General features: G+C 45.9%; 1 pseudogene; it reads left to right on the top strand.

Moving 5' to 3' along the window:
• LOC115114026 (potassium/sodium hyperpolarization-activated cyclic nucleotide-gated channel 2-like) overlaps positions 1-13803 on the top strand; it is a 73978-nt pseudogene that overhangs the window by 37088 nt on the left and 23087 nt on the right.

Here is a 13803-nt window from a genome sequence, read left to right as displayed (position 1 = left end):
AGAGACTTCATTAGAGAAACAGCTTCAGTCAGACGACTGGAGGAGACACACAGAGACTTCATTAGAGAAACAGCTTCAGTCAGACGACTGGAGGAGACACACAGAGACTTCATTAGAGAAACAGCTTCAGTCAGACGACTGGAGGAGACACACAGAGACTTCATTAGAGAAACAGCTTCAGTCAGACGACTGGGGGAGACACACAGAGACTTCATTAGAGAAACAGCTTCAGTCAGACGACTGGAGGAGACACACAGAGACTTCATTAGAGAAACAGCTTCAGTCAGACGACTGGAGGAGACACACAGAGACTTCATTAGAGAAACAGCTTCAGTCAGACGACTGGAGGAGACACACAGAGACTTCATTAGAGAAACAGCTTCAGTCAGACGACTGGAGGAGACACACAGAGACTTCATTAGAGAAACAGCTTCAGTCAGACGACTGGAGGAGACACACAGAGACTTCATTAGAGAAACAGCTTCAGTCAGACGACTGGAGGAGACACACAGAGACTTCATTAGAGAAACAGCTTCAGTCAGACGACTGGAGGAGACACACAGAGACTTCATTAGAGAAACAGCTTCAGTCAGACGACTGGAGGAGACACACAGAGACTTCATTAGAGAAACAGCTTCAGTCAGACGACTGGAGGAGACACACAGAGACTTCATTAGAGAAACAGCTTCAGTCAGACGACTGGAGGAGACACAGAGACAGAGACAGCTTCAGTCAGATGGAGGAGACACACAGAAACAGCTTCAGTCAGACGACTGGAGGAGACACACAGAGACTTCATTAGAGAAACAGCTTCAGTCAGACGACTGGAGGAGACACACAGAGACTTCATTAGAGAAACAGCTTCAGTCAGACGACTGGAGGAGACACACAGAGACTTCATTAGAGAAACAGCTTCAGTCAGAGACGACTGGAGAAACAGCTTCAGTCAGAGACACACAGAGACTTCATTAGAGAAACAGCTTCAGTCAGACGACTGGAGGAGACACACAGAGACTTCATTAGAGAAACAGCTTCAGTCAGACGACTGGAGGAGACACACAGAGACTTCATTAGAGAAACAGCTTCAGTCAGACGACTGGAGGAGACACACAGAGACTTCATTAGAGAAACAGCTTCAGTCAGACGACTGGAGGAGACACACAGAGACTTCTTTGGAGAAACTGCTTCAGTGAGTCATAAGTCTCTTCCACAGGGGGCTGGTGAAGGGAGGATGGCTCATAGTAGTGGCTGGAATGGATGAATAGAATGGCAGCAAACACAGAGAAACCATATGTTTGACACCTGTACATTTATTCCATTCCAGCCATTACAATGAGCCTGTCAACATATTTAAGTGACACCAGCCACCACTGCCCTCTCCCCTCTATTTGACCTACATATACAGTCGTGGCCAAACATTTTGAGAATGACACAAATGGTAATTTTCACAAAGTCTGCTGCCTCAGTATCTTTAGATAATTTTGTCAGATGTTATGGAATACTGAAGTATAATTACAAGCATTTCATAAGTGTCAAAGGCTTTTATTGACAATTACATGAAGTTGATGCAAAGAGTCAATATTTGCAGTGTTGACCCTTCTTTTTCAAGACCTCTGCAATCCGCCCTGGCATGCTGTCAATTAACTTCTGGGCCACATCCTGACTGATGGCAGCCCATTCTTGCTTAATCAGTGCTTGGAGTTTGTCAGAATTTGTGGGTTTTTGTTTGTCCACCCGCCTCTTGAGGATGGAACACAAGTTCTCAATGGGATTAAGGTCTGGGGAATTTCCTGGTCATGGACTCAAAATATCAATGTTTTGTTCCCCGAGCCACTTAGTTATCAATTTTGCCTTATGGCAAGCTGCTCCATCATGTTGGAAAAGGCATTGTTCGTCACCAAACTGTTCGTGGATGGTTGGGAGAAGTTGCTCTCGGAGGATGTGTTGGTACCATTCTTTATTCATGGCTGTGTTCTTAGGCAAAATTGTGAGTGAGCCCACTCCCTTGGCTGAGAAGCAACCCCACACATGAATAGGCTCAGGATGCTTTACTGTTGGCATGACACAGGACTGATGGTAGCGCTCACCTCGTCTTCTCCAGACAAGCTTTTTTCCGGATGCCCCAAACAATCGGAAAGGTGATTCATCAGAGAAAATGACTTTACCCCAGTCCTCAGCAGTCCCTGTACCTTTTGTAGAATATCAATCTGTCCCTGATGTTTTTTCTGGAGAGAAGTGGCTTCTTTGCTGCCCTTTTTGACACCAGGCCATCCTCCAAAAGTATTTGCCTCACTGTGCATGCAGATGCACTCTGCCAGCTGCTATTCCAAGCTCTGTACTGGTGATGTCCTGATCCCGCAGCTGAATCAACTTTAGGAGACGGTCCTGGAGCTTGCTGGACTTTCTTGGGCGCCCTGAAGCCTTCTTCACAACAATTGAACCGCTCTCCTTGAAGTTCTTGAATCCGATAAATGGTTGATTTAGTTGCAATCTTACTGGCAGCAATATCCTTGCCTGTGAATCAAATCAAATCAAATGTATTTATATAGCCCTTCGTACATCAGCTGATATCTCAAAGTGCTGTACAGAAACCCAGCCTAAAACCCCAAACAGTAAGCAATGCAGGTGTAGAAGCACGGTGGCTAGGAAAAACTCCCTAGAAAGGCCAAAACCTAGGAAGAAACCTAGAGAGGAACCAGGCTATGTGGGGTGGCCAGTCCTCTTCTGGCTGTGCCGGGTGGAGATTATAACAGAACATGGCCAAGATGTTCAAATGTTCATAAATGACCAGCATGGTCGAATAATAATAAAGCAGAACAGTTGAAACTGGAGCAGCAGCACAGTCAGGTGGACTGGGGACAGCAAGGAGTCATCATGTCAGGTAGTCCTGGGGCACGGTCCTAGGGCTCATGTCCTCCGAGAGAGAGAAAGAAAGAGAGAATTAGAGAGAGCATATGTGGGGTGGCCAGTCCTCTTCTGGCTGTGCCGGGTGGAGATTATAACAGAACATGACCAAGATGTTCAAATGTTCATAAATTACCAGCATGGTCGAATAATAGTAAGGCAGAACAGTTGAAACTGATGCAGCAGCATGGCCAGGTGGACTGGGGACAGCAAGGAGTCATCATGTCAGGTAGTCCTGGGGCATGGTCCTAGGGCTCAGGTCAGTTGAAACTGGAGCAGCAGCATGGCCAGGTGGACTGGGGACAGCAAGGAGTCATCATGTCAGGTAGTCCTGGGGCATGGTCCTAGGGCTCAGGTCCTCCGAGAGAGAGAAAGAAAGAGAGAAGGAGAGAATTAGAGAACGCACACTTAGATTCACACAGGACACCGAATAGGACAGGAGAAGTACTCCAGATATAACAAACTGACCCTAGCCCCCAGACACATAAACTACTGCAGCATAAATACTGGAGGCTGAGACAGGAGGGGTCAGGAGACACTGTGGCCCCATCCGAGGACACCCCCTGACAGGTGTGAAGTGTGAAGCACTTTTTGTGCAAAGCAATGATGACGGCACGTGTTTCCTTGCAGGTAACCATGTTTGACAGAGGAAGAACAATGATTCCAAGCACCACCCTCCTTTTGAAGCTTCCAGTCTGTTATTCAAACTCAATCAGCATGACAGAGTGATCTCCAGCCTTGTCCTCGTCAACACTCACACCATCACTGACATGATGTCAGCTGTTCCTTTTATGGCAGGGCTGAAATGCAGTGTTTTTTGTGATTCAGTTCATTTGCATGGCAAAGAGGGACTTTGCAATTAATTGCAATTCATCTGATCACTCTTCATAACATTCTGGATTATATACAAATTACCATCATGCAAACTGAGGCAGCAGACTTTGTGAAAATTAATATTTGTGTAATTCTCAAAACTATTGGCCACGACTGTACACTACCTACTCTAGTGGACTAGTATGAACTATTTAGGTGGGCTAAAGTAGATTTAGTGTTTTAAAGCTCATATCCAGCTCTAAGTAATTAACTGTGATCAGATCCCCAACAGTTACTGAGTGGAAACAGTCGTTAGAGCTCAGTGAATTGATTAGGCAAACTAAGGCGTTTTATTGTAGCCAACATATGATCTGCTCTGGGGTTAGTGTTCCTGAATGAACACCACGGGGTCTATTGTAGCCAACATATGATCTGCTCTGGGGTTAGTGTTCCTGAATGAACACCACGGGGTCTATTGTAGCCAACATATGATCTGCTCTGGGGTTAGTGTTCCTGAATGAACACCACGGGGTCTATTGTAGCCAACATATGATCTGCTCTGGGGTTAGTGTTCCTGAATGAACACCACGGGGTCTATTGTAGCCAACATATGATCTGCTCTGGGGTTAGTGTTCCTGAATGAACACCACGGGGTCTATTGTAGCCAACATATGATCTGCTCTGGGTTAGTGTTCCTGAATGAACACCACGGGGTCTATTGTAGCCAACATATGATCTGCTCTGGGGTTAGTGTTCCTGAATGAACACCACAACATATGGGGGGTCTGAATTGTAGCCAACATATGATCTGCTCTGGGGTTAGTGTTCCTGAATGAACACCACAGGGTCTATTGCTCTGGGGTTAGCCAATGAACATATGATCTGCTCTGGGGTTAGTGTTCCTGAATGAACACCACGGGGTCTATTGTAGCCAACATATGATCTGCTCTGGGGTTAGTGTTCCTGAATGAACACCACAGGGTCTATTGTAGCCAACATATGATCTGCTCTGGGGTTAGTGTTCCTGAATGAACACCACGGGGTCTATTGTAGCCAACATATGATCTGCTCTGGGGTTAGTGTTCCTGAATGAACACCACAGGGTCTATTGTGTTCCTGAGCCAACATATGATCTGCTCTGGGGTTAGTGTTCCTGAATGAACACCACGGGGTCTATTGTAGCCAACATATGATCTGCTCTGGGGTTGGTGTTCCTGAATGAACACCACGGGGTCTATTGTAGCCAACATATGATCTGCTCTGGGGTTAGTGTTCCTGAATGAACACCACGGGGTCTATTGTAGCCAACATATGATCTGCTCTGGGGTTAGTGTTCCTGAATGAACACCACGGGGTCTATTGTAGCCAACATATGATCTGCTCTGGGGTTAGTGTTCCTGAATGAACACCACGGGGTCTATTGTAGCCAACATATGATCTGCTCTGGGGTTAGTGTTCCTGAATGAACACCACGGGGTCTATTGTAGCCAACATATGATCTGCTCTGGGGTTGATGTTCCTGAATGAACACCACGGGGTCTATTGTAGCCAACATATGGAGAAGAGGGTTTTCCAGAATCATTAATGCAGGGGAGCAGACACCTCTGTAGATTCCCTTTAGACTATATTTATCATATACATCAGTGGAGGCTGCTGAGGGGAGGACGGCTCATAATAATATCTGGAGTGGAGTCAATGGAATGGTATCAAGCATATGGTTTCCATGTGGATGATACCATTCCATTGTCTCCATTCCAGCCATTACTCTGAGCCGTCCTCCCCTCAGCAGCCTCCACTGATGTTTATGATAAATATAAATACATGGCCAAACAAATGAATTTCATACAGAGAAAGGTTCCTCCGTTGCATGTGGAACTCAGTCATGTTATGGTAATGACTTCTCTCTGGCCTTATCTGCTGTTGTGCAGCTCTTCATGGAATCCACGCCAAACCCATAGACCTATTCATCAGAGGAGCTGTTTCCCTTCCAGTACAGGCTTTATGAGAAAAGACCAAATGTGCCCAGACTCCAACACTACAGATCCCCCCCCATCATCATCATGGCAGAGGTAGAGACAATTAAAATCGGATGCCACTGTTCCTCTGGTGCTGGGAATGAATGTGCCGAGGAAAGACAATGTCTGTTCAGAGATTTAAGACATATATTTCAGCGTTGTGTTCTCCTCTCAGTGGTGTTGATGGATGAAGAGCGATGAGGCGTGGAGAGGGGGCGTGGGGGGAGAGAGAGAGCGAGAGAGAGGTGGAGAAAGAGAGATGGCCTGTCTGTCAGTATGTCTGTGGCTGGTCACTGTACATTTAGACAAGCTAGTGCAAACAGAGCCTGTGGCTGCAGACGGCTTGATATCTGCTGATATTTGCTCAGTTCATCGCTCCGCAGTTAGACGTGTCGATCGTCTCTCATTGGGTGTCTCTAAGTACTCTGTTCACAACAGAAGTAAAATCTTGCATAATTTGGTCAGCTGCAAGATTAATTGATGTATTCATACTTACAGTATTAGAAATTGCGAGTTCCAGCACCTCTCCACCCTCACAAAAGGAAACTCAACCAAAGCTCCCCCCATGCCGATTCGTGTGGGCACACACACAATGCACTCGAGGCGAAGCAGTTTAAGCACATCTTCCTAATAACCAGTACATCCAAATAACCACGTCCAAATAACCAGTGACAAAACCCCCAAAAACGTCTGCTTGATCTCACGCATCCCTTTCAGTTCTGACAGATTCTCTCGGTCTATACACAGAATCTGGCTACGGGAGATTACTACGTGCCTATCATGGCCAAGCAGAGCCCTGGCTTCCCATTTTTGTTATGAGACTGTGCTGGTGCAAACATAGCCTACTATCTCTGTGTTCTGGCTTCTTGTGTTTGCCTGTGTTGGCTGTGACCGAGTTCTTTTGCAGTGAGGTCGACTGTACTGATCGGGTATAGCTCATGTATGGTCTGGACATACTACTTGTGTACAGTGAGCCAGCAGAGAGTCTCAAAGAAAGGAAACCATACAAACATCGGGACACAGCTTCTAAGGATTCAAGGAGACCCGACGTCATCCATGACATCCTGTTCTCCTCTACCTGCTGCTGTACCTCCAAGCCAGGCTCTGAAAACCTGAGCCCCTAGCCTTGTATCAATGAATGGTTTTCAGAGCCTGGCTTGGAAGGAAACAGCTTGGTTAAAAGCAATATGTGGGAAGATATATACGCTCCCCGGGTCTCACAGGGTGAGGTATAGCATCACTTTCATAGGTGAACCACCTGTACATGTAAGGGTTTGAGCCTGTATGCTCCGGTGTGGATAACCACTCAGAGGATAGACTGCCTCGCTCTCCTCTTCTCTCTCTCTCTCTTCATCCCTCTCTCTCTCTCACTCTCTTTCTCTCTCCTATTCTCTCTCTCTCTCTTTCTCTCTCTCTCTCACTAGCTCTTTCTCTCTCTCTCTTTCTCTCTCTCTCTCTGTCTCTCTCTCACTAGCTCTTTCTCTCTCTTTCTCTCTCTCTCTCTCACTCTCTTTCTCTCTCCTATTCTCTCTCTCTCTCTTCTCTCTCTCTCTCACTAGCTCTTTCTCTCACTCTTTCTCTCTCTCTCTCTCTCTCTCTCAATCTCTTCATCCCTCTCTCTCTCTCACTCTCTTTCGCTCTCCTATTCTCTCTCTCTCTCTCTCTCTCTCTCTCTCTCTCTCTCTCTCTCTCTCTCTCTCTCACTAGCTCTCTCTTTCTCTCTCTATCCCTCTCTCTTTCTATCTCTCTCTTTCTCTCTCTCTCTTCCCTCTCTCTTTCTCTCTCTTCCCTCTCTCTCTCTCTCTCTCTCTCTCTCTCTCTCTCTCTCTCTCTCTCTCTCTCTCTCTCTCTCTCTCTCTCTCTCTCTCTCTCTCTCTCTCACTCTCTCTCTTTCTCTCTCTAGCTCTCTCTCTCTCTCTCTCTCTCTCTCTCTCTCTCTCTCTCTCTCTCTTTCCCTCTCTCTCTCTCTCTCTCTCTCTCTCTCTCTCTCTAGCTCTCTCGCTCTCGCTTTCTCAGTCACCTGGGTTATTTTCGAGCCAAAGTGCTCATCGTTCATTCATTATTTACTCTCTATCCCTCTACTGTTTCTGTTTTCTGTTCCATCATTTAGCCACAGCCCCCTCGGTGTGGCCAATGGTTATTTAACACATCTCTATTCCTTCTCTTTTATTGCCGGAGTAATACTCTCCCTTCTTCCACTATAACAATTTTATACAGTAAATCCTAGATATGGACCAGGCGGTGCCCAGGGCACTGTATGTTGTTTCAGCGTGGTATATGTGGTGTGGCCAATATACCACGAGTGTACCTGTAGCTGTCTAGAACCAAGAGGAGAAACAGAATTCTCTTCTCCTCCATTTAACCCTGCACCACTGAATGTCGTCTGGAGGGGAGAGTAGGACAAAGTGGAAGATGTTGACTTCAGCCTCTAGCTGGAAACTTGCCTTGCTCTGCTCTTCTCTGCTGTGTGTCATGTTGTGGGCGGTAGAGGAGGGGGTGGAATGTAATCTATGGAGACCTTGATTATGTGCTGTACACTACACCAGAAGAGGTTGGTGGGAGGAGCTGTAGGAACACCATCCTCCTATAGCTCCTCCCACAGCCTCTTCTGCAGAACATTGTGATTGGTGGAACTGATTCTCAAAGGAACTGCTTCTCACAGTGTGGAAGAAAGTGTTTTTGACATTAGATGTTTCCTGGATAGGGGCTATGTTCCAACACTATCAGATGGTCCCAATTTGCTCCCTAGCCCTTCCCCTTGGCCATAACCCTTTGGTGTTTTGGGAAAGGGGAAGGGGGATACCTAGTCAGTTGGACAACTGAATGCATTCAACTGAAATGTGTCTTCCACATTTAACCCAACCCCTCTGAAGTGTTTCCTTTCACTAACAGACAGATGGAAGGATTGTAGAGGTTATCACTGTCTGTTCAACTGCCAACTAAATTCGTCTTCAGCTTTCAACAAGGAGAGCAGACAAGGAAAGGAAGCTATCCAAAAGTATTAGGACTTGGCTATTTGGACTTGTCATTTCATTGCTTCCGTCCTGGACATTTTCTGTTGACTAGACAGCTCTCACTGCAAGAAATTGCTGTGATTGTACCAAAAACTAACAGCAACATTTCATTACATTACTACAAAATGAGTTTGTAATACTGCTCCTATGCACCTATAAATTATCGGTGCCATAAAATGGACGTCATTAAAAAATAATCTGCTGCAAGGTTTTGGGGGATCTTTTGCACAGAGAATGCCACCCTGTGTGTGTGTGGATTTATATTACGATTTGTGAAAGGGCATATTTAATGACCTCTCATTAAAGTCTCTCTCGGTGGAAATAAGCTCAGAACCTTCTCTACCTCTCACTGATTAGGCCTCACAGGATTCCCCCAATCTCTCTCTCTCTCCCCTCTCTCTCTCTCTCTCTCTCTCTCTCTCTCTCTCTCTCTCCCCCTCTCTCTCTCTCTCCATGTCTTTCTCCTCCCTCTCCCTTGTCTCTCTCTCTCTCTCTCTCCCTCTCTCTCTCTCCCTCACTGTCTCAAACCGCTCTCTCTCTATCTCTCTCTCTCTCTTCCTCTGTCTTTCCCCTCCTCTCTCCCTTGTCTCTCCCTCTCTCTCTCCCCCTCACTGTCTCTAACCCACTCTCGCTCTCTCTTGCTTTCTCTCTCCCCCTCTGTCTCTCACCCTCCCTAATTCTTGTTCTCGCCATCTAACTCTCTCCTCTTTATCTCCCCTGAGTCCTCATTTAAACAACTTCCTCTCCTTGTCTCCTTTGTCCCTAATGCTTTCTGCCTTGTTCCATCCTCTCTATCTCTCCACATCTCTCTACCCTCCTCTCTATCTACCTTCCATCCTATCTATCTCCCTACATCTCTCTACCCTCCTCTCTATCTCCCTACATCTCTCTACCCTCCTCTCTATCTCCCTACCATCCTATCAATCTCCCTACATCTCTCTACCTTCCTCTCTCTATCTCCCTACATCTCTCTACCCTCCTCTCTATCTCCCTACCCTCCCCTCCCCTCTGTCTCCCTACCATCCTCTCTATCTCCCTACATCTCTCTACCCTCCTCTCTATCTCCCTACCATCCTATCTATCTCCCTACATCTCTTTACCTTCCTCTCTCTATCTCCCTACATCTCTCTACTCTCCTCTCTATCTCCCTACATCTCTCTACCCTCCTCTCTATCTCCCTACCCTCCTCTCTGTCTCCCTACCCTCCTCTCTATCTCCCTACATCTCTCTACCCTCCTCTCTATCTCCCTACCATCCTATCTATCTCCCTACATCTCTCTACCCTCCTCTCTATCTCTCTACCCCCTCTCTATCTCCCTACATCTCTCTATCCTCCTCTCTATCTCCCTACATCTCTCTACCCTGCTCTCTATCTCCCTACCCTCCTCTCTGTCTCCCTACCATCCTCTCTCTCGCTACCCTCCTCTCTCTCTCTCTCTTTCTCTCTCTCTCTCTCTCTCGCTATCTCTCTACTCTCCTCTCTTTCTCTCTCTATCTCTCTATCCACTTCTCTCTCTTACCCTCCTCTCCATCGCTCTACCCTCCTCTCTCTCTATCTCTCTACCATCCTCTCTATCTACCCTCTTCTCTCTCTACCATCCTCTCTCTCTACCCTCCTCTCCATCGCTCTACCCTCCTCTCTCTCTATCTCTCTACCATCCTCTCTATCTACCCTCTTCTCTCTCTACCATCCTCTCTGTCTCCCTCAACCATCCTCTCTCTCTATCTCTCTACCCTCTTCTCTCTCTATCTCTATACCCTCCTCCCTCTATCTTCCCTTCTCTCTCTTTCTACCCTCTCTATCTCTGCAACCCCCCCTGTCTCTCAATTCAATTCCATCTCTATCTCTCTACCCTCCTCTCTCTATCAATTCAAACTCTCTATCTCTCTACCCTCTTCTCTCTCTATCTCTATACCCTCCTCCCTCTATCTTCCCTTCTCTCTCTTTCTACCCTCTCTATCTCTGCAACCCCCCCTGTCTCTCAATTCAATTCCATCTCTATCTCTCTACCCTCCTCTCTCTATCAATTCAAACTCTCTATCTCTCTACCCTCTTCTCTCTCTATCTCTCTACCCTCCTCTCTCTAGCTCTCTACCCTCCTCTGTCTATCTACCCTCCTCTCTCTATCTTTCTACCCTCCTCTCTCTAACTCTCTACCCCCCTCTTTAATTCAATTCAATTCAATTCAAGGGCTTTATTGGCATGGGAAACATGTGTTAACATTGCCAAAGCAAGTGAGGTAGATAATATATAAAGTGAATATATAAAGTGAAATAAACAATACAAATTAACAGTAAACATTACACATACAGAAGTTTCAAAACAATAAAGACATTACAAATGTCATATTATATATATACAGTGTTTTAACAATGTACAAATGGTTAAAGGACACAAGATAAAATAAATAAAATAATAAAATAAAATAAATAGGCATAAATATGGGTTGTATTTACAATGGTGTTTGTTCTTCACTGGTTGCCCTTTTCTCGTGGCAACAGGTCACAAATCTTTCTGTTGTGATGGCACACTGTGGAATTTCACCCAGTAGATATGGGAGTTTATCGAAATTGGATTTGTTTTCGAATTCTTTGTGGATCTGTGTAATCTGAGGGAAATTTGTGTCGCTAATATGGTCATACATTGGGCAGGAGGTTAGGAAGTGCAGCTCAGTTTCCACCTCATTTTGTGGACAGTGAGCACATAGCCTGTCTTCTCTTGAGAGCCATGTCTGCCTACGGCGGCCTTTCTCAATAGCAAGGCTATGCTCACTGAGTCTGTACATAGTCAAAGCTTTCCTTCATTTTGGGTCAGTCACAGTGGTCAGGTATTCTGCCGCTGTGTACTCTCTGTGTAGGGCCAAATAGCATTCTAGTTTGCTCTGTTTTTTTGTTAATTCTTTCCAATGTGTCAAGTAATTATCTTTTTGTTTTCTCATGATTTGGTTGGGTCTAATTGTGCTGCTGTCCTGGGGCTCTGTAGGGTGTGTTTGTTTTTGTGAACAGAGCCCCAGGACCAGCTTGCTTAGGGGACTCTTCTCCAGGTTCATCTCTCTGTAGGTGATGGCTTTGTTATGGAAGGTTTGGGAATCGCTTCCTTTTAGGTGGTTATAGAATTTAACAGCTTTTTTCTGGATTTTGATAATTAGTGGGTATCGGCTTAATTCTGCTCTGCATGCATTATTTGGTGTTCTACGTTGTACACAGAGGATATTTTTGCAGAATTATGCGTGCAGAGTCTCAATTTGGTGTTTGTCCCATTTTGTGAAGTCTTGGTTGGTGAGCGGACCCCAGACCTCACAACCATAAAGGGCAATGGGCTCTATGACTGATTCAAGTATTTCGGTATGTTGAAATTTATGTTCCTTTTGATGGCATAGAATGCCCTTCTTGCCTTGTCTCTCATATCGTTCACAACTTTGTGGAAGTTACCTGTGGCGCTGATGTTTAGGCCAAGGTATGTATAGTTTTTTTGTGTGCTCTAGGGCAACAGTGTCTAGATGGAATTTGTATCTGTGGTCCTGGTGACTGGACCTTTTTTGGAACACCATTATTTTGGTCTTACTGAAATTTAGTGTCAGGGCCCAGGCCTCTCTCTATCTCTCTACCCTCCTCTCTATATCTCTCTACCCTCCTCTCTCTATCTCTCTACCCTCCTTTCTATATCTCTCTACCCTCCTCTCTATATCTCTCTACCCTCCTCTTTATATCTCTCTACCCTCCTCTCTATCTCTCTACCCTCCTCTCTATATCTCTCTACCCTCCTCTCTCTATCTCTCTACCCTCCTTTCTATCCCCCTCTACCCTCCTCTCTCTATCTCTCTACCCTCCTTTCTATCTCCCTCTAACCTCCTCTCTATATCTCTCTAACCTCCTCTCTCTATCTCTCTACCCTCCTCTCTATATCTCTCTACCCTCCTTTCTATCTCCCTCTACCCTCCTCTCTCTATCTCTCTACCCTCCTTTCTATCTCCCTCTACCCTCCTCTCTATATCTCTCTACCCTCCTCTCTCTATCTCTCTACCCTCCTCTCTATATCTCTCTACCCTCCTCTCTATATCTCTCTACCCTCCTCTCTCTATCTCTCTACCCTCCTTTCTATCTCCCTCTACCCTCCTCTCTATATCTCTCTACCCTCCTCTCTATCTCTCTACCCTCCTCTCTATATCTCTCTACCCTCCTCTCTATATCTCTCTACCCTCCTCTCTCTATCTCTTTACCCTCCTCTCTCTATCTCTCTACCCTCCTTTCTATCTCCCTCTACCCTCCTCTCTCTATCTCTCTACCCTCCTTTCTATCTCTCTCTACCCTCCTCTCTATATCTCTCTACCCTCCTTTCTATCTCCCTCTACCCTCCTCTCTATATCTCTCTACCCTCCTCTCTCTATCTCTCTACCCTCCTCTCTCTATCTCTCTACCCTCCTTTCTATCTCCCTCTACCCTCCTCTCTCTATCTCTCTACCCTCCTTTCTATCTCCCTCTACCCTTCTCTCTATATCTCTCTACCCTCCTCTCTCTATCTCTCTACCCTCCTCTCTATATCTCTCTACCCTCCTCTCTATATCTCTCTACCCTCTCTATATCTCTCTACCCTCCTTTCTATCTCCCTCTACCCTCCTCTCTATATCTCTCTACCATCCTTTCCATCTCCTTCTACCCTCCTTTCCATCTCCCCCTACCCTCCTCTCTATATCTCTCTACCATCCTCTCTATATCTCTCTACATCTCTCTACCCTCCTTTCTATCTCCCTCTACCCTCCTCTCTATCTCCCTCTATCCTCCTCCCTCTACCTCCCTCTATCCTTTTCTCTCTATCGCTACTCTCCTCTGTCTATCACTTCTTCTCAGTCTCTTACTTTGAGTCACCAACTCAAAAACTTTCAAGACTTTCCTCTTTTCGTTTCTTCGCCTCTCCTCCCCAAATGTGTTTTCCTCTGTCTTTCATACATATTTAAATTCATTTTCTCTTTCATTTTTCTCTTTGCAGAATGACACATGGTCTGAGCTGTATTCATTTGCAGTGTTCAAGGCAATGAGCCACATGTTGTGTATCGGCT

The sequence above is a fragment of the Oncorhynchus nerka genome, linkage group LG9b (genome assembly GCF_034236695.1).
Source record: "Oncorhynchus nerka isolate Pitt River linkage group LG9b, Oner_Uvic_2.0, whole genome shotgun sequence".
Taxonomy (NCBI): Eukaryota; Metazoa; Chordata; class Actinopteri; order Salmoniformes; family Salmonidae; genus Oncorhynchus; species Oncorhynchus nerka.
This window is presented reverse-complemented; position numbering and strand designations above follow the sequence as displayed.